This window comes from Alligator mississippiensis, chromosome 5, assembly GCF_030867095.1.
Source record: "Alligator mississippiensis isolate rAllMis1 chromosome 5, rAllMis1, whole genome shotgun sequence".
Classification (NCBI taxonomy): Eukaryota; Metazoa; Chordata; order Crocodylia; family Alligatoridae; genus Alligator; species Alligator mississippiensis.
The window spans coordinates 104,776,558-104,799,640 of NC_081828.1; positions in this window are offsets into that span (position 1 = coordinate 104,776,558).

Here is a 23,083-nt window from a genome sequence, read left to right on the forward strand (position 1 = left end):
ATGAGAGACAAGGAAAGGGTGGAATGAAGAAGATTAATTCTACAGCCACATGATCTATACAAAGGATAAGCTCCCTGGGAGAGAGAAGAGAAGAATCTCAAGCTACTTTATTTTTCGGCATAGCAAAGTAGGCATACTTCTTGTGGTACAAGACAAGCATTTTGCTCGTAGGGATGCAATGCAGTAACCTTACCTCCAATTGTCTGGAGTTTGTTTGCTAGCTTTCAAGTCAAGCATAACTGCAAAGATGGATTAAAAAACAAACACATGGGTTCATTTCAACAGTGAAGAGCTATGATATGGGAACAGTAGAGAAAGTTAATTTTAGGGTCACTGCCATTTGAAAAAGATATTTGTAGTTTGATTTTTTTTTTCATCTCAGTGCAGAATTTTCACTTTAAAAGTGACCTACAAAGGCTGAACAAAATGGCTTTTTGTACTCAGGACTGCTCCATGGCTTTTTATATCAGCTTCCAGTCTCTGTGCTCTGTCGAAGTTGTACAACTTTATACTGAAAATTATTTTAGTGCCCAATCCTAGAAATGCATACATCTAATTAACCCAACAGAAGTTATTGGTACTACTCATATATATTTATTTTTAAGTAGATGCATATGTATTTTCAGGCTCAAATTCTGTAACTAATAAGTTAAAATAATGTCTTTAAATCTATTTCTAAGGTATTGAGTCCATTGATCTTCATTTGGAGCCACTGAATGGGCCAAATGTTGGAACACCAAGCCAATTTTAAGCTTTCTAAACTTCAAGATCTTTCAGTTTTCAAAACCTTGGATTTGTCTTATATTTGCTTGTATTGATGTCTCTTCATTTCCAATACTTATAAATCAGTTAGAAGAAAGGTCCCTCATGTTCAAAAAGCTGAAGTTCCTCATCCCCTTTTATAGAATTCCTACATTCACATCTTAGATCTCTAGCAAAATAGGAAAAATGAACCTTAAAATCGGTATTTTTAAAAGTAAAAGCAAACAAAAGAATACACCCATTTAAGCTTTTATTATACTTAAAGAAGAAAGTAGAGAGCAAAAGAATTATTTTCCCTCTAAAGGTCACTGTTAAATTATTCAGGTTCATTGGGCATGTAGGTAATTATACTGACCTCAGTGACTTTGAAATGAGAGAGCAGTCCCGTCAAGCTGTCATGCAGAACTAAAGGAAAGATATAAATGCTTCAGCATCTATTCACAAAGGATCCAGACAGGTTATTTGAACACCTTATACTCTCTCAGGGGTTCTGACTGTTGTGTTCAGAGTGCTCTGGTTTTATTTTCACAATATGAACAAAAATTCAATATATAAATGTAGGTTCCCGAGTTCTTAGCAAGACAAGGTGTGATTTATGAATAGAACATGGCAGGCTTGAAAACAGCAATGTAAGTCCTTGTGTGCTATATTACAGTGGATCAATAAAGTACATAAAGTCAATGTCAGTGCAATCAAAAATAAAAAAAAAGACTATTTCTTATAAAATTCATATAGAGAGCTTCTATAGTACATTATTTATGAAAGGACTCACAGATAACAGACATATTGATAAAAAAGCTATCAGTTTGTTAAAGGTAAGTAATGGCATTTGCTAGAAGCATTGTATAAAACCAAAGCAACAGCATCATGCCTTCTAAAAATTTCTCACTGTAAAAGCAAACAGGGTGAATAACATATTTGGTAATTTTTTATAATATAATTAACAATCTCTGTAAAGATATTCATATTTATGTCAATGATATGTCAAACCATTAAATTGTCAGCTTAAGTATACATTTGGGTGAATATTTTATAATCTATTTGCCAAATAGTTAAATTACCATGACTAGGCACATTTGACTAAGATTTGAACAGCTGTATCATATTAAACTTTGGCCATTCCTAGTATTACCAAGGAAAGAATCTTTCAAACAAAAGGGCATATGCTCTTAACACAGAGGTGCTACTTGGAGCACACAACAAAAACAAACAAACAAAGATTATATTTCTCCCCATCTAAAAAAAACAACAACTTTCAAATGGAAAATTTCAAATTGTTGTTAGACATTGGAACAGTTCAATATTTCAGTGTTGGAGTGAATGGAAGTTCTCCAAAGTAAAACATTTTAACCAAAATTTTTATTGAATGAAAATCAAATTCCATATTCAAAATATTTATTACATTTTATTAACCCTAGTTATGACTCTATACCACTTCAAGTGGCTAATCACAAGTCTAAATTTTGACATTTGGGGGTAGAATGGAATCTGTTCTTCTCCCGTTTCTCTAGGATCTAGTATAATAGAGCTTTGATCATACTATAAAGGCATATCATGATAATGTGTATACTCAGTACTGCAAAAAACTAAGCAAAATACAGCTTGCTCACAGAACTATTTTTCAAGAAGATTTTTTTCTCTGCCAATATTGTAAGGGAAAGGGAAACCATTTTATAGATCTTTTTGAAAATCTTACATTTGTTATAGTAGAGAGAAAGGGAAATTTCACAGAAAAAAAACCCCCATGTTCTACAGCAAACCATTCCTATTCCAATCTATTTTATTACTCATTAATATAGTAAGCATAGTTTCTATTGCAAACTATTGGACTTCTCATACAAAATATGGTCATGTGTAATAATATGAAATGAAGCAGATTTTACTTTTCGATTATGCTTGATTTGTACGTGGTATTTATTCAATTATCATCTAGGGAGATGATGGGCTGCTATGATTTTATAGTCTGGAAATTTCTCCAGTGAGTACTCCCAAGGATTCATCTAGTAAAAAAATTATAATCAGAGATGGGCTTGCAAAATCAAAATCTGGTTCTAGGTTAGATACCTGGCATTTAGATTTCTGTTTAAGTAGAGAGGCATCATTAAGTAAATCTATGTAGAGGGCTACATCATTCATATTTGGACTAGAATTTAAACCTGAGTGTTCATGGATTGGTATTGGTGTGTAAACAGATTTTAATTCCCCAATCCAAGAAATTACTAAATTTCACGAGGAGCAAAAGCTCATTGTTTCCACTGTCAACTCACTGACAGCTGCAACATTTTAATATAGAACAGAAATGTCCTACTTATTTGGCCCCATAGGAGAAATCTGGATCATAGGGCTACTCGCTGGCCAGACAACCCACTTCCAATGGCAGGGTAGCAAGTTGTCAGAACAGTTCCTGGAGCCTCTGCTTCAGTGCAGCAGTGGAGCCCAAGTGGTGACTGGCACCATTGCTCAAGCCTGCTTTTTCCCTGTTGGTAAGTAGGCAAAAGTTGATCGGTGTGATCATTCACCTGCTGGGATCAAGCTACACTGTTGTAGGGAATTTGCCCAACCCCAGATGAATATTAATCCATTTCCTGCCAAAAGATAGCATCCCATTTTTATAAAGCAGATTTTAGGTTAGCATGTAAGCACCAGTCTCCTCTCTCCCTCTCTCTGTTTTGTTTTTTAGGACAAAAATAACAGACTGAAAATTAAGGCTAAACTGTGAAACAACTTTGTACTAAATGAAAAGCTGTGTTACTGTGTTAATAAAAAGCTGTGGAATCATAAGAAGAATATCTGAGGCACTACCCTGCAGTTAGCAGCCAAAATATTGACAGTACAGTTAAACTAAGACTCCATTAGGAAATTATAAATGTTTGGCTAGTTTATTGATAGATATGGCAAAGTGCAGGACTTACAAGATTGACAGATGTCTATTCTTTTCATCTTAATATACATGAAAAGCATTCCTAGGACTAGCACTGTGGTAATGTTGTGGTAAATCCCAGCTGTTTGCCCTTCGTAATAATTCACACCTTAATTTTAAATAACATCTTGAATTCTAATATCCTCAAATTAAGTGAAAATTTTATATTTCTGTGTCCTGTCAGGCATTTAATACAATACTTGTATTGGTAAATTATGCATAAATTGCATTTTATGAAATGCCGTTTAGAAAATTGCTTGCTTACTGTGGGTGGCCACAGCCTTCAGTCGCTTGTCTGGTGTCTATATGTACAGCTCCTACAAATATAGGGTTGACTTTCTTATGTCTTACCACAGAAATCTTGCTAGGCTCAAAAACATATTGCACAATTAGAGGATGTTGAGGGCACTCCAGCCAGAGCTGTTGTCATTTTAAGGGTTGTTGGTTAAATAAGAGAAACAGAGCGTGCTAATACTAAACACAAGCTTGGATGGAATCTAACGGATGAGACTTGATAAGCACCTTTTTTTTTTTTTTTTTTTAATCATCTTTAATAGTTTATTTGCAACAGTTCAGTAACTTAACTCACTCAAAGTACATAAGATTACTTCTAGTCTGAAGTCGGTGATTAAGAACTCTAGTCAATTTTGAGGAGAAGGAAATAAGCAACCATGCTGGACATAATATTTAAAGGAAACTGAAGTTGGTGGGATTTCAGGACATATTTGGGATGGGTACATTTTTTTTTCTTTTTTCTTTGTTGTTCTACCTATTATTTTGAGGTAAGTGATGAGAAAGTAAAATAAAGACAGCAATAATTAATATTTAAAAGAAGCAGCTGGTAAAACTGAAGACCCAAACCCCTCAAGTCCACCTGGCCTGTGCTTGATACACAGGTGAGAGGGTAATTCTGGACAAAGACTTTTCCTCCACTTTTTTTCCTTACATACTCTTACTGTAAATTAGCTAGTAGTCTGTTAAGTTTGTGGTAACTTAGAATAACCTACAAGATGTTTTAGAAAAATAAGTGCAAAATTGATTTCAAGTATTCCCTTAAATTCTGGCTTCAAATAGTACAGGAATAACGCATCAGGTTGTAGCTGTGGTGCAGAACAACTGTCATAAGCCTACAAACAAAAAACAAACAAACAAAAAACACACACACATATACGGATAAATATGAATAAAAAAACCTGTACTACTGAGAAGTACTGCAAATCTCCAAATCAGCAAACTAATGCTGAAGTTAAGCATTTTAAGAGAAGGGAGGAAATGGGACCAAGTAGAATGAGACACACAGACTTGATAGAATCTACATACCAGGAAAAAATTCTTTTTGTAATAGCTCAATCTAGAAAATGACAAGAGGAGATGTTATCATGCACTTACCCCTCATTAAATGTGTCAGATATAGATACAATGTGGCTGAATCACCTAGCAATGACAGTAAACTTTGTTGGTCACACTTAATATTAAGGTTTCATTTATAAATAGTTATAATGCATGTGTGATTAGCAGATACAATAAGCACATCACTTTATTACCACAGAACTATTATACATCAAACATGTACAGACACATTTTTGTTCAATTTTTTTTTTTTTTTATGATTAATATGGATATTTATTTTCAAAACTAAAAATGGATATAGCTGTGGAAATTATGGCGAATGCTTGGAGGAAGGAGATCCAATAGAAATACCAAAAACTGCCAAAAGGCAGTACAGTTTTGGTTTGGACCGATTTTTTCCCCCATTTACCTAAAACAGAAATTCTTCAGATTTTTCAGCGCAAAAGGTTTGAAAGGGAAATTTCCCCCTCAATTTAATTATTTTTTCCTTCTGGATTTCATCCACATTTTTTCACAGAACTAAAAGCATTTTGCAAAATTTATTTAGAAATGTATCAACAGTTAGTGGAATGGGTGTTTTTAAGACAGGGTTTTAAATAACCTATTGACCTGCTGAGTACATAGCCATTTCAAACCACTAATTTATCCATTAGTTAAAACTTATATTAAACTCTATTCATTCTTTTAAAAAGTATCAATAGAACTTTAATATAAAGGTGTGAGTTGATCAATCTCTTTTCATGAGGGAATTTACTGAAAGAAAAAAATTGTGAACAGGTTAGACTCAACTTTTTCCTTCAGCTTGCAATATATAAAGAATCATTTTACAAGGTAAATAACTGTACCTTAGCTTAATTTTTTTTTAAGTGACTAGTGATTTTGGGTGCTCAACCTGAGACATGATAAAAGCGACCTGAAGGGGAAAGGGTCAAGCACTTAAAAAACAAACAACCCAGTTATCTGAAGATGTTTCACTTGACACAATAATTCCCTTCTTTTTACACCAAAAAGGTATAAACATTCCAGCAAAAGACTAAAGGAAAAACTCTATAAGCAAAAGTAAGCGAAGAACAAATGAATCTGGCCAAATGGATAAATACAATAGTTATTCAAGCCAATCTTTTAAAAAAAGATTTAAATGCAGACCAAGAGATGCTAATAGAATGGAACATAAACTCTAACAAGGCAATTAAGATGTAAAATTGCCATAGTCCATGTGTTGTGTTTTGGTCTCCTTAACATACGGTGCTCATCTGCGATATTGCAACTTCCCCATGCTAATCAAATTGCATCTAGAAACTGCACCACCTATTAAGTTAAAATATCTGCAGAAAATGAATGTATTGAATTTGATTCTTGATACTGTTTGGCAGTGAAAGTTGTTGGTCACAGCATTTTTGTCTTGCATCAAAATGCTTGTACTAACAAAGTGATTAGAATATTTTATTCATCCTAAAACATGAGCCTACTTTGTTTTATTTTTCCTTTACTTTTTAATTAAATTTGGTTTCCTAGTGTTTTAAAAAGAACCAACACAATCTAAAAAAAAAAGTTAAAGTAAAGCATTTTGTCTTTTTTGAGGTTTATTTGTTGTTAGCATCTTGTCCTTGAATTCAGTATCAATTTATTCACTGAAAAAATATTCATCAGAAGAAAGCAGAATCTACAAATTACTTTTCCCAAGTCCCAACTTGAAGTAGTACACATGAAACAAAACAGTGTTCATGGAAAAGATCAGGGGTAAAAAATATTCCTTTCAGACCAATTTTAAAAGTCCATTGATGCTGCTACAATCACCTGAGTTACATATGATAATCCCAGGCATGAAAATACAAATTACTGCAAAGGGACTTGTCACTGTTATTGTCTGATTAGTTCTACAATACACTCAAATAATCTATGACTAAAGGGGCTTAATATAACCAGTTTTTACTGTTTACATACTGCAGACAGAACAGCCAAGACTGAATTGTATCATTAGTGTTCAACATGGGACTTTACACTGTAGATCACTCAGTTCTGTCATTTATCTTGCAAGTGATAGAACCCAGAAGGCATCACTTTAAAGAAAAATAGCTCAAAGCATTTGCTTCTGTTACGTTATATAATTCTCAATAATGTACTTTATTACCTTGCACTTTGAACTATTTTTCTTAATATAGCTGGCTACAATTCAGGGTTTGCCATCTTAGGTAACTCAGCTGCACAACTTTATGCATGTGATTGCTTCAATCCTTAATGAAAAATACAAAGTTAAAGCTTAACCTTTAGGTTTTATCAAGATGAGTGGCTAAAAACATATGGGGCTAATGTAGCATCTTACACAGAATAATGACAGAAGAATCACTGGGGCATGAAACCACAACCTGCAGGGAGTTAATCATGATCATTAATCACTGTGCCACATTGTTCCTTTCTTTGTTCTTTGTGAAGAATTGAGTGTTGAAAGAAACAGACTTCATTTTTGTTTACTGAATATAAATGAAGTTCAAATCATCACCACAACTTGATGGGCTGGAAGAACAAAATAATTCTAGAAGTTGGCTTTTTGACATACTGGAGGACTCAGGAACTTGGAAAACTCATGTGATAAGTGTTTCCCTTCTAGGTTACATATTGAGAGCATAGCAACGGGGACACAGAAGTTCATCTGCCGATGTAAAATAACAATGACGATTCACACCCAGTCAATAATAGAAAGGTGTCCTTATTGCAAAACATACTTAGGGTGAAGTTACATGTTTCACTTGGACCATACTAAATTTGTGGAATGTTAAGTAGTATCTAAATTATGTTAGCAGTTGTACCTTAAAGGTTAATACCGTTTCTTGCCTGTAGATTTCTGACTTCTCACTAGAAGGCTGACAAGCAGAGATGTGGCTAGGACCAAGGGAACCTGAGTTTTATCCCTATTCTGAGGGAGGAGGGAACTGGTAGCAGTGCATTCTGGGATGCTGTAGGATTTCAAATTGCTCCTGTGGATCAGACTGAAGTTATCTAACATGAGCTAACTAACACAGCCCAGAATTAACCCTAATTTGAAGTGATGCAATTGAGATACTTGCAAGGCATTTAACACAAGTAAACAAGCTTTAACATGAGGGGCTCTATCTACATGCCACAAGATTTGCCCTTTATGGTGCTGCAACTGCAGTTCTGTTTGCACGAGCAGGATTTCCCACTGCTTTAAAAGTATTTTTGGCATGTTAAAGTAATACTGCTGGGACATAGTTTAGTTTGCGTCGCTGCCAATTATATCGCTGCACCTTTGTTCCTTTATGTATTTGATGTGTGCAAACAAAAGCACTCAGACATGTAATGAGCCTCTTTGTCCACCAGATGGTGCTGTGGCTTTTTTGTAATTCACCCGTTTTCCACCAGATGGTGCTTTGAACTAGAGTGATGCGGCAGCCCTAACCCAGGGTGGGGGGAGGTGCTAAAAACCTCCCCTCCTCTTCCCTCCAGCCTGCACTGGGGCCAGATACAAGCCACTGCCTGCATGAGATGGAACCACTACATTCCAGCCCAGTTAGGACAGGGAGAGCTGGGGCCCCTCCGGCAGGGCTGAGGAGTGCAGGGGCTGTGGGTCAAGAGTGGGGGGCACCAACAGGGCTGGACAGGGGCCTGTGGCTTGGCATTGAGGGGCAACAGAATGGGCAATGGCATGGCACCAGTATGTCACTTCCCTCCCTGCCATCATCCTCCCCCTGCGTGACAGGACTACACAGTACTAAACAACTGGTCAACTATTTTAGAACAGGGATAATTATAGTTTTGGCTAAAACCCTGGATTTGATCCCAATCCAAGGTTGTTGGATTCCAAACTTATCTAACCTCAAGCCTACATGTCTGACAGACCATGGTTTGTTGTGTCCATCTGCATAGCTCATCCTCCTTAGGTACAGTTTGTTTCACATCTCAGAAGTCCAGAAACACGTAATTCTTCAAATCCTCACAGGCCTTACCCACAACTCAAGATGATTAAACATTGGAACAGGCTATCTAGAGAGGTTTTGAAATCTTGATCCCTGTAAATTTTGAATACCAGGTGTGATGGACACATAACTGGGATGGTTTAGTTAGGGATGAATGTATCTTGAGCAGGGGATGGACTAGACGACTTCATGAGGTCTCTTCCCATCCTATGACCCTATGAACTTCACACTCTTGGTACACAATGCCCTTTCATCATGGCTTTTTTTTTTTTTTCTTTGTGGGCCTTCAGATAGCAATTTTAATGCACCTAACAGGTTGGATTAATTCCTGCCCAGTACACAGTCTCTTCAAGAAAAGAAGGAAGGTGCTAGAAAGCAGACTAATATCCCCCTCTCTTCCTCTTTTAGCCAAGAGATTAACCTTTCTTCTTTCTGCTGCTAACTAGCTGCATAATTGAAGGGAAAACAACAACAATTCAGAAGTTTTCCATTTGACAAGCCCTTAAGGGCTTTGATATCCAGAAGTATGGAGCAGCCACCATTTTAATTTTAGTCAATGAGCTTTGCAGGTGCTCAGCAGCACTTCTCATTCTGGGAGAGGACAACAATTCTTTGCTCCCACTGATCAATGAGAAGTCAATCTAATTTTGGATTCCTTATGGGCGGATCAAGGATTTTGGAAAGGGGAGTTTTTGCCGATTGTAGTAAAACTTCAATAATTCTTCTAGGTTCTGTGTGCTAGGAGAACAGGACTATATTATTCAGTTTATGATAAAAAACAAAACCCAACTATGAGCAAGTCTGTGGGGAACTGACTGCCAGCTCTAGACTGGAGCAAGCACCTGAGTCCAGGAGGGTACAACTGTTAACTCCTTGTCTAGGCACAGACAAAAAACTGCTCTCTATATCCCCACATGACTCTCCCATAAGCTTCACCAGGACCCTCAAAATGCCCCGCCCCCCCCGCACTGACCTTCATATTTGCCCCCTGAAATACCACCCCCCGTTTCAATTCGGTTCTCCCTTATCCCACCTATCCCCCATTATGCCCCAGACCCCAGCACCCATGCACAACCCACTGAGTCCTACCCTGCCCCTTCATTGCTCTCATGAATCCACTACACCCAGCAAAGAATCATCCCTATTACATCCTTGACCTCTCACCATTCCCCTCACCCAACTGGGCTTTCTCCTGCTCCTCTGAGCATACACACATCACTATAAACCCTCACACCTGCTGGTTCCTGCTCACCCATAGTCCCTATTGCTCCCAACCCCCATCCCCCCTGCAACTTCCCATTTCACTACACACAGATACCACCCCCTTCAGTCCAAACCCTGCCTTATTTCATACTTACCCACCATTATAATGCTTCAGCCCCTGTTCACCCCACAGCTCTCTACTCCACAGGTTGTCCTCCTGATCCAGAGTCCCCTTGATGCCTGTGAACCCACATCCAGCTCCTCATGTCCTTTCCCTTCAAACCCCCTTCCAAACTGTTTTCCCCACTGCTTATAGTTCACAATGACCTTTCCCCCCCATAATTGGTGGTTTTCTGTTTGTTTTCCTAACTTATTTCTTCAAGTCTTCTAAATTTTGCTGTGATCTCTCTTTTTTTTCTGTCCTTCTACTTTGCTCTCACTTTCCCTCCCCTTTATTACTTCATTTCCCCCCCCCCCCAATCTTACTGCTTTTTCCTCTCCATTGATTCTTATTGCTTCAATTCTATTCTGTTTCAATCTTGCCTTGAATCAAGGTTTTCTATTGCTTCTTTTATTTCTTTTTTCTACATTTACTATCTTGGTATGAATCATACACAAGCAGAGAAAAATAAATCATAAGAGGAAAAAAATAGCTATGACAAGCCAGGTACTTTAGCATTCACACCACGCTATTGTAAATTATGTGGCTGTTTTAACATTTTTACAAAAATGGAAAATTTGCACATAAAGTAGAAACTGAACACTGGATTTAAAGAGAGTGTATGGGAGGGGAACAAATGGATTTAGTCTCCATAGATACCAATACAGTTCTGTTAAAAGAGTACCAAATTCAATAGCAATTAGGAAAGGCATATTTCAAAGGCCTAGTGCCACAAATGCTCATGCACCTGTCCCATTGATCATAAGGCAAATGTGAGCTTAGTGGGAGGTTCTCCCCCCCCCCCTCCCAATTACTTTACAGTTGCAGAGCAAAAAGAAAGCATGAGTCACAGACAACATCATTGCTGACACCAAAATATCACGGTTGATGCAACAGGAGGAACTGAGGAAAGTTGTTTCAACTGATTGCTTTCTAACACAAATCAAAGTTAATGAGACAGAAAGATTAGTTCAATATCCATAACACATGATTTAGATCAAAGTGATGTGCAGTACATATATTATATCATAAGAATAATTAGAATTAGGGCCTAAAAAATTCAATGGGCACTGGCCTACAAGTTAAATCAGCTATTTTCAGGATCAGGAATATCCATGATAGTGAATGTTGCATGCTTGATATTCTATTATATGTTGAATGTTTATGCCAAAATGAGGTACTGTGTGTCAGATAGAGACAGTATTATTAAAGCTGGGGTCTGTAGTGATTCTAACTCTGACATAAAACCACCACACCATGGGTTTGTTGCATATTACCCATTCTGTAAACAAAGAGATAGTAGAACACTTCCCCATGAAGTTGCATTATGTAAAAAATGGTCCTAAAAAATTGTGCAGAGAAATCAGTGTAAACCTAATTGCTAAAAAGTGTAAAACATATATAGTCAGTTTTGTTCCGATATAGGGAGCCTAATTCATTATACTTTGTACTTTCCATTTACCTTCAGATATAAATTTAAAGCAGAAAGGAACTACAGAGTCTGAAGAGTAGATGGAAAAAACAGTTCTGTTTCTTAGCAATATTCATTTATGCCATCAGGCATACCAGGCATGTGGTGTTGTTGCGGCACTCCTGATTTTGATGCACAGAAATATTTTTCAGGCTGAACAAGATTTTGTCACTTAGGGAAAAGAGATGCAACAAGTGTTACTACTATTTGGTTGTCAAACAGTAAAACTTCAGTTTTATTTAGCAATAACCTTATAACAAATCCTATCCATGCATCCTTTCTTTTGACAGGAAAAATCAAGAAGAAGGGATCCACAATTAAACTCGAAGAAAGCACACCTTTAGAACTGCTCAACGATGATATGAAGCTCCTACTGATTTTCATATATAGTCCGCCCCCCACATACTTTCAAAAAACCTTGTTTGGGGTATGTAGCCAAAGCCTCCCATTAAATATTTTGCTTTCTATAAGATTTGAGATGGCTCTTTTGTACTGCACATCTATGCTATGTACTCTAAGCAGAGTTACCATGTTATTGCAAAAATGTCTCACCTCACTACACAAAAGGCTTCACAGCTGAGAACTGTAAACTGCAAATTGTTTCTTCTCTCCCCCACCACTGCAGGGCCAGGAGCGGGGGGGGCTGTTAGGGGGAGAGCACAGTCTGAACAATGCTTGGTTCACGATAAGGCTGATTCCTGTGGGAACACAGATTAGTTACTGCCTGCTTTGCACATAAACTTTATAGAAAACTGTAGCAAATCACAGATTGCCACAATGGGATCTTGTTCATGAGTGGTATAAAAATGTATCTTCGGGCGTGGCTAGGGGTCGACACAGATTTGGGCTTTGAGCTCCCTTGTCGATCTGTTTGCAAACAAATAAACTTGAGATGGATCCAGCCTGAGTGTGTATGACTCTCTCTTGAGGTATATTGGAAAAGCCTCCAGGGACACGAAACTAGACGTTTGGGCAACAATTTGGCGAGCCAGGCAGGAGATGTCCTCGGACTACCCCAGGGCCGGGACGACAAGATCGGAAAAGGGGTCTGTGAAGTGCACACCAGACTGCTTTTGGAGTCTGTCACGGGCACCAGAACCATGAGTCGGGGCACCCGGGAAGTTAAAGGCTCTCCTTTAAATGAGTCAACCAGGCTAAGTGGATCTGAAGAGACGGCGCCAGGGTGTTGACGGAGTAAGTATTCATTTGCCTTGTGTCATTTGAGAAGTCTTTTGGGGACTTTGTTGAGTGGTCTCTTGGGGAATTTGGAATTTTGGAACGTTCAGTATATAAAAGTCTGAACATTAGCCCCGGGGACTTTGTTCATTTAGAAACATGAGCCGCTGACCAGGTCTGAGACTAAGGCTGAGTCTTGCCGCCCCGATTCTGCCTGACAAGGTAGTGTCGAATGCAAGGGGGCTCAGCTGGAACCTCGTGACTCAGCGGACAGATATTTGAGTGATTTTGTGTATTGGTTGACACAATGGGTTCGGGTAGTTCCCGAGAAGAAAACTCCGCAACCCCATTAGGATGCATGCTAAGAAACTTTAGTAAGTTCAAAGGGAATTACGGGGTTAAAATGTCAAAAGACAGATTAATTACTTTCTGTCAGGAGGAGTGGCCATCATTTGGAGTGGGTTGGCCAGATGTCGGTTCTTTTGATGTGAAATTGGCTAATGAAGTGTTAAGTGTGATAACAAAGGATGGTCATTGGGATCAGTATCTGTATGTAGATTGCTGGGTGAGTGCTGTGATGAATCCCCGTCCCCCATGGGTACAGAAGTGTAAAGGAAAGATGTGTAAGATGTTATTGGCAAAAGATGCTGGGAGAAAGCCCCGAGTCCTCTCTGATTTTGGTAGTGAAGTACATCCGACTCAAGGGTTAAGGCGCAGGGATGAGGCTAGACCACCACCGGACCCAAGGCGCAGAGCAGAGGCTAGGACGCAGCTGGGCATAGACCAAACGGATCAGGAAGAGATAGCCAGCACTAGCTACTCTAAGACAGGCACAGACCAAAGGGATCAGGAAAAAACATCTGGCACAAGCTGCTCTAAAACACCTACCCCGTATGAGGGAAAGAATGTGACAGAACCTGACTCTTTATCCCCGACTGCCCCCGATCCTCCCCAGACCCATTGAAGTGCTCTCCAGTCTGACCAGGCCCCCCTCCAAGAACCAAGATCAACTCGAAATCAGAATCCAAACTACCAGTGTCCACTGCGGGAGGTAATGACGGGTGGAGGGGACACTGCCTTTGTTTACGTCCCCTTTAACATCTCAGATTTATTCAATTGGAAAAATCAGAATCCCTCATTCCGAGAGGATCCAGAGAAAATGCAAAATTTGTTCCGGTCGGTTGGACAGACTCATCGCCCCACTTGAGCTGATATTCAAATGATGTTACACACACCCTTCTAAACCCTGAAGAGAGGCATTTAGTACAGGGAACAGCAGACCGGATAACTGAGGAGTGTTTGTTGATGGGAGAGGGAGGAAATATGCGGGACATATGCCCAATTGAGAGTCCCGATTGGGATAATTCAGCGGTTGGAAGACAGCGTAACCACACTTATTTAGGAATTATAGTGGAAGCCCTGGGTAAGGCAGTGCCACGGGTGACCAATCTTTCCAAATTGTATGAAGTCCGTCAGGGAAAGGATGAATCTCCCTCAGTTTTCCTGGAGCGCTTGTTTGATGCCTTTAAGAAGTTCAGTGATTTAAACCCTGAAGCCATAGAAAATCAGCGCATGGTGAATCTGATGTTTATTGGGCAGGCAGCCCCAGATATAAGAAAAAAGCTGCAAAAGACTGAGGGGGCAGCGGGTAAACCGCTTTCAGAACTCATAGAGATTGCGGCAGAGAGGAGAGAGGAAAAGCGTGGACAAAGACAGATGACAATGTTAGCAGCTGCCTTGGGCAAAAGCTCAAATATCGGTGGGGGAAGGAAGGAGAAACCTGCGGGGGGGCAGAAGAAAGGAACAGGCCGATTTAAGCCTGATGAATGCGCATATTGCAGGGAGAAAGGTCATTGGAAGAGGGATTGCCCTAAGCTGAAAGACAAACAGAAGGAAAGTCAGCAGGGGGGGCGCCAGATGCGGGCGGATTCCTCGGGGGAGGACTCAAGCTGAAGGAGACTGGGGTCTGAAACCACCACCCTGCGGGCTAGTGCCCGGAAAGATCCCATGGTGAGAATAAGGCTAGGTGGTAGAAGCTATGAGGCTCTAGTGGATACTGGAGCAACGTTTTCTATGATTCCTGTAAAGCCCCCTTTAACTAAAGAAAGCGGAATGCATGCAACTGTAGAAGGCATTGAAGGAAGGCGAATTAAATTACCTGTGTGTAAGCCTCTCCTCACAAAAATTGGAAATGACACGTTGGAACATGCGTTCATAGTTTCCCCCGCTTGTCCCGTAGCTCTCCTGGGACAGGACTTACTAACAAAACTACAAGCTGAAATTTTCTTCCGTGAGGATCAAATTGTTGTGCGGCTGCCGGTAAAACAGGGCTCGAATTACCAAATGGCCCTCCGAGGAGCCGAGACTGTGTCAGAAGCCAAAGGAATTGAGATTTTAGAGAATGTTGATCCATGTGTGTGGGCGGATGGGACTCCTGCCCGGGCAAAATGCATTACTCCAGTCAAAATTCCTCTGAAGGAAGGAGAGGGTCCTGTGTGTGTGAGACAGTATCCTCTGAAAAAAGCCACCCGCATGGGTTTGAAGCTGCTGATTGAAAAATTCAAGCAGTATGGGTGGTTAATAGAGGGATCATCCCCCTTTAACACCCCAATTCTGGGGGTGCCCAAGGCAGATGGCACCTCCTTTAGGTTGGTGCAAGACCTGAGAGCAGTAAACAAAAAGATTTTAGTGGATCATCCTATGGTTCCAAATCCCCACACCATTCTGACCCAAGTTCCAGCAGATGCCAAGGTATTCTCAGTATTAGATCTGAAAGATGCTTTCTTCTCTATTCCGCTACACGAAGACAGTCAGAAACTGTTTGCCTTTGAATGGGAGGACCCAGATACGTATCATAAGACTCAATTGTTATGGACAGTGTTACCCCAGGGATTTGTCTCATCCCCCCATATCTTTGGAACAGCATTGCAAAAAGACCTGGAGCATTGGAAAGGGAGACACCCTGAGGTGGCGTTGTTGCAGTATGTTGATGATTTATTAATAGCAAGTCCCGATGTGCAGATGGGAAAGAGAGCGACAGAATCCTTGCTGAATACCCTGGGAAAGAAAGGGTATAAGGTGTCATGGGAAAAGGCTCAAATTTGCCAGCCAAAGGTCACCTTTTTGGGTTATGAGATTGAGGAGGGGGTTCGGGCTCTGAGTAGAGATCGAATTCAAGCAATACAGGATATGCCCGCTCCCAGAAACCCCAAAGAGCTGCGAGCTTTCCTGGGACTAACCAGGTTTTGTAGACTGTGGATTCCCGATTATGGGGGAAAAGCCAAACCCCTATATGAATCCCTTACAAAGGAGGGTCTCACAAATTGGAAATGGACTAAGGAAAATCAACATGCATTTGAGTTGTTAAAAGCTGCCCTCTTGCGACCCCCAGCGTTGATGATTCCAAATGGGCGCAAGCCCTATAGACTGTATGTGCATGAGAATAAGGGGGTAGCCTCCGGGGTCTTAACCGGTGGGCCCAACTTGGAAGCCTGTGGGCTACTACTCCAAGGTCCTAGACCCGGTGGCGAAGGGGTGGCCTGCATGTTTGAGGGCTGTCGCTGCCACAGCTACTCTTGTGGAGGAGGCTCAAAATATTGTTATGGGAGCTGATATGGAAATACATACCCCACATGGAGTTCCCCAGATCCTTGGAGGAGAGGGAGGAAAAATTTTAAACCCCTCCAGACAATCCAGATATGAAATCTTTCTCCTATCTAATCCAGGCCTTACCTTCAAGCACACCACTGCTTTGAACCCAGCCACCCTGATGCCAGAACCGGGACCCCCATGCCATGATTGTTTAGAGGTATTGACTCAGACAGTACTGATTCGTCCTGACTTGGCAGATGACCCACTTGAGAACCCGGAGGAGGAATTCTTCGTAGATGGTTCAAGTAGTGTAATACATGGCGTGAGACACACGGGGTGTGCTGTGGTAACATTGACTGAGACTATGTGGAAAGAAAAGCTCCCTTCAAATTGGTCAGCACAAGCAGCGGAGCTCACTGCCCTAACACGCGCATTGGAATTAGGTAAAGATAAAAGAGTGAACATCTTTACAGATTCGCGATATGCTTTTGCTACTGTACATGCCCATGGATTGTTGTGGAAAAAACGTGGGTTTATCATGGCCTCTGGTCAAAAGATTGCAAATGGGCCACAGATTGTAAGGCTATTGGAAGCCCTCCGGCTACCAAAAGAAGTGGCCGTGGTACACGTAAAAGCCCATGGCAAGGCTGCAGATGAGCGCCAGAAAAGGGGAAATGCAAGGGCCGACGTGGCAGCCAAAGAGGCAGCACAGACAGGAGGAGAGGTGGTGTTCCAGGGTTCGGCCCACGGGGTGCCCTTTTGCTTAGAAGACTGTAAAATACAATATGGCCCAAAATTAAATCAGCTGGCCGCAGAGCTCAAAGCCATCAAAAATCCTCGGGGATGGTGGGTTGTACCTGGAGGAAAGGTATTAGTACTCCGAGGCATCTTAGGGAATGTACTTCACCAGTTACACTATTCCACCCATATGGGGGGCACTGCCATGGGAGATCTGTTAGTTCGTCAGACAGTGGCTCCAGGACTCTATTTTGATGCCCAGAGAGTGGCCTCTCAGTGCCCGACCTGCCAAAAGGTGAACCCAAAATCCGCAAGACCACCAGCCCCCATGGGAGGAAGACCATGGGCGCATTATCCTGGACAGGCCTGGCAGATTGACTTCACTGAACTTCCTAAGTCCGGTCGTTACCGTTATCTGCTGGTATTGGTCGATCAACTGACTGGATGGGTGGAAGCGTACCCCACAAGAACGGCTACCGCATCCACGGTGACACGAGTACTACTCCATGAGATAATACCCCGATTTCTGTTGCCTGAGTCTATTGAGTCAGATCAAGGAAGTCATTTTGTGGGGAAGATAGTACAGGAAGTGTCCAAAGCTTTAGATATCACATGAAAACTCCATGCTCCATGGAGACCCCAGAGTTCAGGTCAGGTGGAGCGCACGAATAGAACACTGAAGGCAATGTTAACAAAAATCTGTATTGAGACTCATTTGAAATGGCCGCAGGCACTCCCACTGGCTTTAACTCGTACTCGTAGCACACCACGTAGAGGGATTAAATTGTCACCTTTTGAATTAATGTTTGGTATGCCTCCCAGAGTCTTGCCAGCAGGGTGGAGGGAACCGATTACTGTAGATTTGGGAAAATCTGAAATTTGGGAACATGTTATCTCCTTGCAGTCTGTTTTGTCTTCCCTACACAGGTTCGCTGCACCTTTCCAGAGTCTCCCGCTTGATGCACCGATCCACAACTTTAAACCGGGTGACCAGGTCCTGGTACAGAAGTGGAGAAAAGATCCTCTTGCGGAAAGGTGGGAGGGACCCTACCAGGTGCTGCTGACTACACACACAGCTGTTCGCTTGTCAAACAGCGATAAGTGGACCCATTGCTCGAGGGTGAAACCTTTTCATCAGGAGGACACCAACTCCCAGGGTGTGGTCACTCCGGAAGCTGATAACACCCAGGAACAAAAAGCCAACAAATGGAAAAGTGACCCTGCTGGAGATTTGAAGTTACACTTGCAAAGATGTGGACCCTGATCTATTTGTTGGGACTCTTGTCCCTTCTAGGTATATCGAACCCAGCAGATGTATATACCTGTTGTAAGTGTTCCCAAAATCCGTGTGCAACCCTTAGTAAGGCTAGCTACGAAACTTTTAAGTCTGCCATAATCAATGCCCACCTATTTCCCATTTCCTCGTGTTGCTCACGTCAAGAAATTATACTAGTACTGGTATTCAGTGCTGGTACAATGGCAAGGTATATAAAGCCAGACTCAAAACTCTGGTCTGTAATACTTAAAGATCGGTTTTCAAGCCTCTAATCCTTTACAACTGTGAACCCCTTCCTTACTACTATCTGGAAACCTAAAGGCCCACCTACAAACACATGGGTGGGAAACACATGGGTGGCCCTTCTCAAAGATTCAGCCCGGGCTCTAACTAACCAGAGTTGTCTTTTATGTGCGCTTACTCCTGTTTCTAGTGATGAGAGAGTTCCCCTCTTGCCTATCCCCCTAAATAAGACAGGTATAGTCTCAGACTGGGGCTTTAACCAGCACTTCTCTCTGAGATATAATGGTTCGGGAAGGGTTATGGTGATAAAGATAAATGAGTCTATCTGCATTTCCCAAAACGGAGGTGGGTTTAAAGTGGGACGATCAAGGTGTAATGAGACATGGATTTCTAATGAAATCGCCCCTCAGAAGGGTACATGGACTCGCGCCAATGTCTCGTACCCCAAGTTTGATGATTGCAGCTGCCTATTGGGAAAGGAGTGGATTTCAGTTTGGGGCATTAATTGCACTCACTATCGAAATGGTACCACAGTGAGTGAGAGTTCAACACAAAGAGGCTCACTAACTCTAACTTTAATGACCTCTCGTTCCACCGTCACAAATGAAGCCTGTGGGCTATGGTGGATTTGTGGGTGATGGGCATATAGACAGCTCCCCCCCAATTGGACTGGGACTTGTTATTTAGGAGCTTTGATTCCTGGTGTTTGGATAACACAGCCCACAACTCCTGGTGTTGAGACAACACAACCCAAAACTCATCGGGCCAGACGACGTGCTGATATGTCTCTTGAGAGCATTGCTGCAGGGGGAAGCCAAAAGTGGGGTAAGGATGAGTGGCCAGTGGAGAGAATAATTCAGTACTATGGTCCAGCAACTTGGAAGCCAAGTGTAGTTGCGAAAGAGCCCACATATTTGACAAATCGAATTATTAGGCTCCAGGCCGTAGTAGAAATTATTACCAATAAGACTGCCGCAGCCCTGCGTCTGATTGGCAACCAGCTTACTCAACTTCGTACCACGGTACTGCAAAATCGCTTAGCTCTTGATAATTTACTTGCAAGTGAAGGAGGGGTATGTAAAAAGCTGAACTTGTCAAACTGTTGTGTTAATATCGATGATAATGGTGAGATAATCAAAGCCTTAGCAGATGAAATGGAAAAAGCTGCACATGTCCCCATCCAAACATGGAATGGGTGGAATTTTGATTGGTTTACATCCTGACTCCCCAATTTTGGATGGTTGAAAGGAGTTTTTCTCGTCTTGTGCCTGCTAATGCCAATGCTTTGCTTGCTCCCCTGTATTTTACCCTGTCTCATAGCCCTCATAAAACAGATAATTCAGTCAGTCTTCAACCGAGAAATGCTTGTGCATTATCAAAAATTAGCACTGGCTGAAACCTATTAAGATTAGAGTTAGAGAGTATCTTGAGGGGGGAGTTATTGCAAAAATGTCTCACCTCACTACACAAAAGGCTTCACAGCTGAGAACTGTAACCTCATTACACAACATCAAGGGGAAGAAAGAGATTCGGGGCTCCTGAGGCAACTCTCAGAGACCATAAAAGCTAAAGAGGCGGTAGTCATGGGGGACCTAAACTACCCGGACATCTGCTGGGAGTCACAGACAGCAAAGTCCCACCGCTCACGCAGGTTTCTAACCTGTGTACAGGACCTCCACCTGACACAGGAGGTACACAGTCCCACTAGGGGGAATGCCATACTGGATCTAGTATTGGCAACAGGGGATGACATGGTAGGGGACCTCCAGATCGGTAGCCATCTAGGGCACAGTGATCACCTAATAATAGAATTCAACATAAGACGTCGAGTGGGTAAGGTAACTAGTAGGGTGAAAGTGCTAGACTTTAGGAAAGCTGATCTCAATGAACTCAGGTGATTAGTCAAGGATGCACTGCAGAGTAGGAGTTTTGAAGCGATGGGAGCCCAAGAAGGGTGGCTGTGCCTTAAGGAAACGATCCTTCGGGCACAAAGCAAGACAATCCTCGAGTGAGGCAAAAGAGGGAAAGGGGCCAGGAGGCTTCCCTGGCTGACCAGAGAAATCCAGGACAGCCTAAGGGCCAAAAGGGGAGCACATAAAAAGTGGAAACAGGGAGAGATCACCAAAGACGAATATACCTCCTCTGCTCGTGCTTGTAGGGAGGCAGTTAGACGGGCCAAAGCTACCATGGAGCTGAGGATGGCAACCCAAGTAAAAGACAACAAGAAATTGTTTTTTAGATATATAGGGAGTAAAAGGAAGGCCCAGGGAGGAATAGGACCCCTGCTAAATGGGCAGAAACAATTGGTGATGGACAGGGGGGACAAGGCTGAACTCCTCAACGAGCTCTTTGCCTCAGTGTTCCTAAGTGAGGGACACGACAAGTCTCTCACTGGAGTTGTAGAGAGACAGCAGCAAGGCGCCAGACTTCCATGCGTAGACCCTGAGATGGTGCAGAGTCACTTGGAAGAAATGGATGCCTTTAAGTCAGCAGGCCCAGATGAGCTCCATCCGAGGGTGCTGAAGGCACTGGCCGACATCATTGCAGAGCCAGTGGCGGGAATATTCGAATGCTCATGGTGCATGGGCCAGGTCCCGGAGGACTGGAAAAGGGCCAACGTGGTCCCCATTTTCAAAAAGGGGAGGAAGGAGGACCCAGGCAACTATAGACCTGTCAGTCTCACCTCCATCCTTGGCAAAGTCTTTGAAAAAATTATCAAGGCTGACATTCGTGAGAGTCCAGCAGGACAAATTATGCTGAGGGGAAATCAGCACAGGTTCATGGCAGGCAGATCGTGCCTGACCAATCTAGTTTCTTTTTATGACCAGGTTACGAAACGCCTGGACACAGGAGGAGGGGTGGATGTCGTATACTTAGACTTCAGGAAGGCCTTCGATACGGTATCCCACCCCATACTGGTGAACAAGTTAAGAGGCTGTGACGTGGATGACTACACAGTCCGGTGGGTGGTGAATTGGCTAGAGGGTCGCACCCAGAAAGTCGTGGTGGATGGGTCGGTCTCGACCTGGAAGGGTGTGGGCAGTGGGGTCCCGCAGGGCTCGGTTCTTGGACCGATACTCTTTAATGTCTTCATCAGCGACTTGGATGAGGGAGTGAAATGTACTCTGTCCAAGTTTGCAGATGACACAAAGCTATGGGGAGAAGTGGACACGCCAGAGGGCAGGGAACAGCTGCAGGCAGACCTGGATAGGTTGGACAAGTGGGCAGAAAACAACAGGATGCAGTTCAACAAGGAGAAATGCAAAGTGCTGCACCTAGGGAGGAAAAATGTCCAGCACACCTACAGCCTAGGGAATGACCTGCTGGGTGGCACAGAGGTGGAAAGAGATCTTGGAGTCCTAGTGGACTCCAAGATGAACATGAGTCGGCAGTGTGATGAAGCCATCAAAAAAGCCAATGGCATTTTATCGCGCATCAGCAGATGCATGATGAATAGGTCCAAGGACGTGATACGTCCCCTCTATCGGGCGCTGGTCAGACCGCAGTTGGAGTACTGCATGCAATTCTGGGTGCCACACTTCAAGAAGGATGCGGATAACCTGGAGAGGGTCCAGAGAAGGGCCACTCGTATGGTTAAGGGCCTGCAGACCAAGCCCTACGAGGAGAGACTAGAGAAACTGGACCTTTTCAGCCTCCGCAAGAGAAGGTTGAGAGGCGACCTTGTGGCTGCCTGTAAGTTCATCATGGGGGCACAAAAGGGAATTGGTGAGTATTTATTCACCAAGGCGCTCCCGGGGGTTACAAGAAACAATGGCCACAAGCTAGCAGAGAGCAGATTTAGACTGGACATTAGGAAGAACTTCTTCACAGTTCGAGTGGCCAAGGTCTGGAACGGGCTCCCAAGGGAGGTGGTGCTCTCCCCTACCCTGGGAGTTTTCAAGAGGAGGTTAGATGAGTATCTAGCTGGGGTCATCTAGACCCAACACTCTTTCCTGCTTATGCAGGGGTCGGACTCGATGATCTATTGAGGTCCCTTCCGACCCTAACATCTATGAATCTATGAATAGGCTTCACAGCTGAAAACTGTAATCTCATTACACAAAAGGCTTCACAGCTAAGAACTGTAAACTGCAAATTGTTTCTTCTCTCCCCCACCACTGCGGGGCCAGGAGGGGGGGCGGGGGGCCTGTTAGGGGGAGAGCACAGTCTGAACAATGCTTGGTTCATGATAAGGCTGATTCCTGTGGGAACACAGATTAGTTACTGCCTGCTTTGCACATAAACTTTATAGAAAACT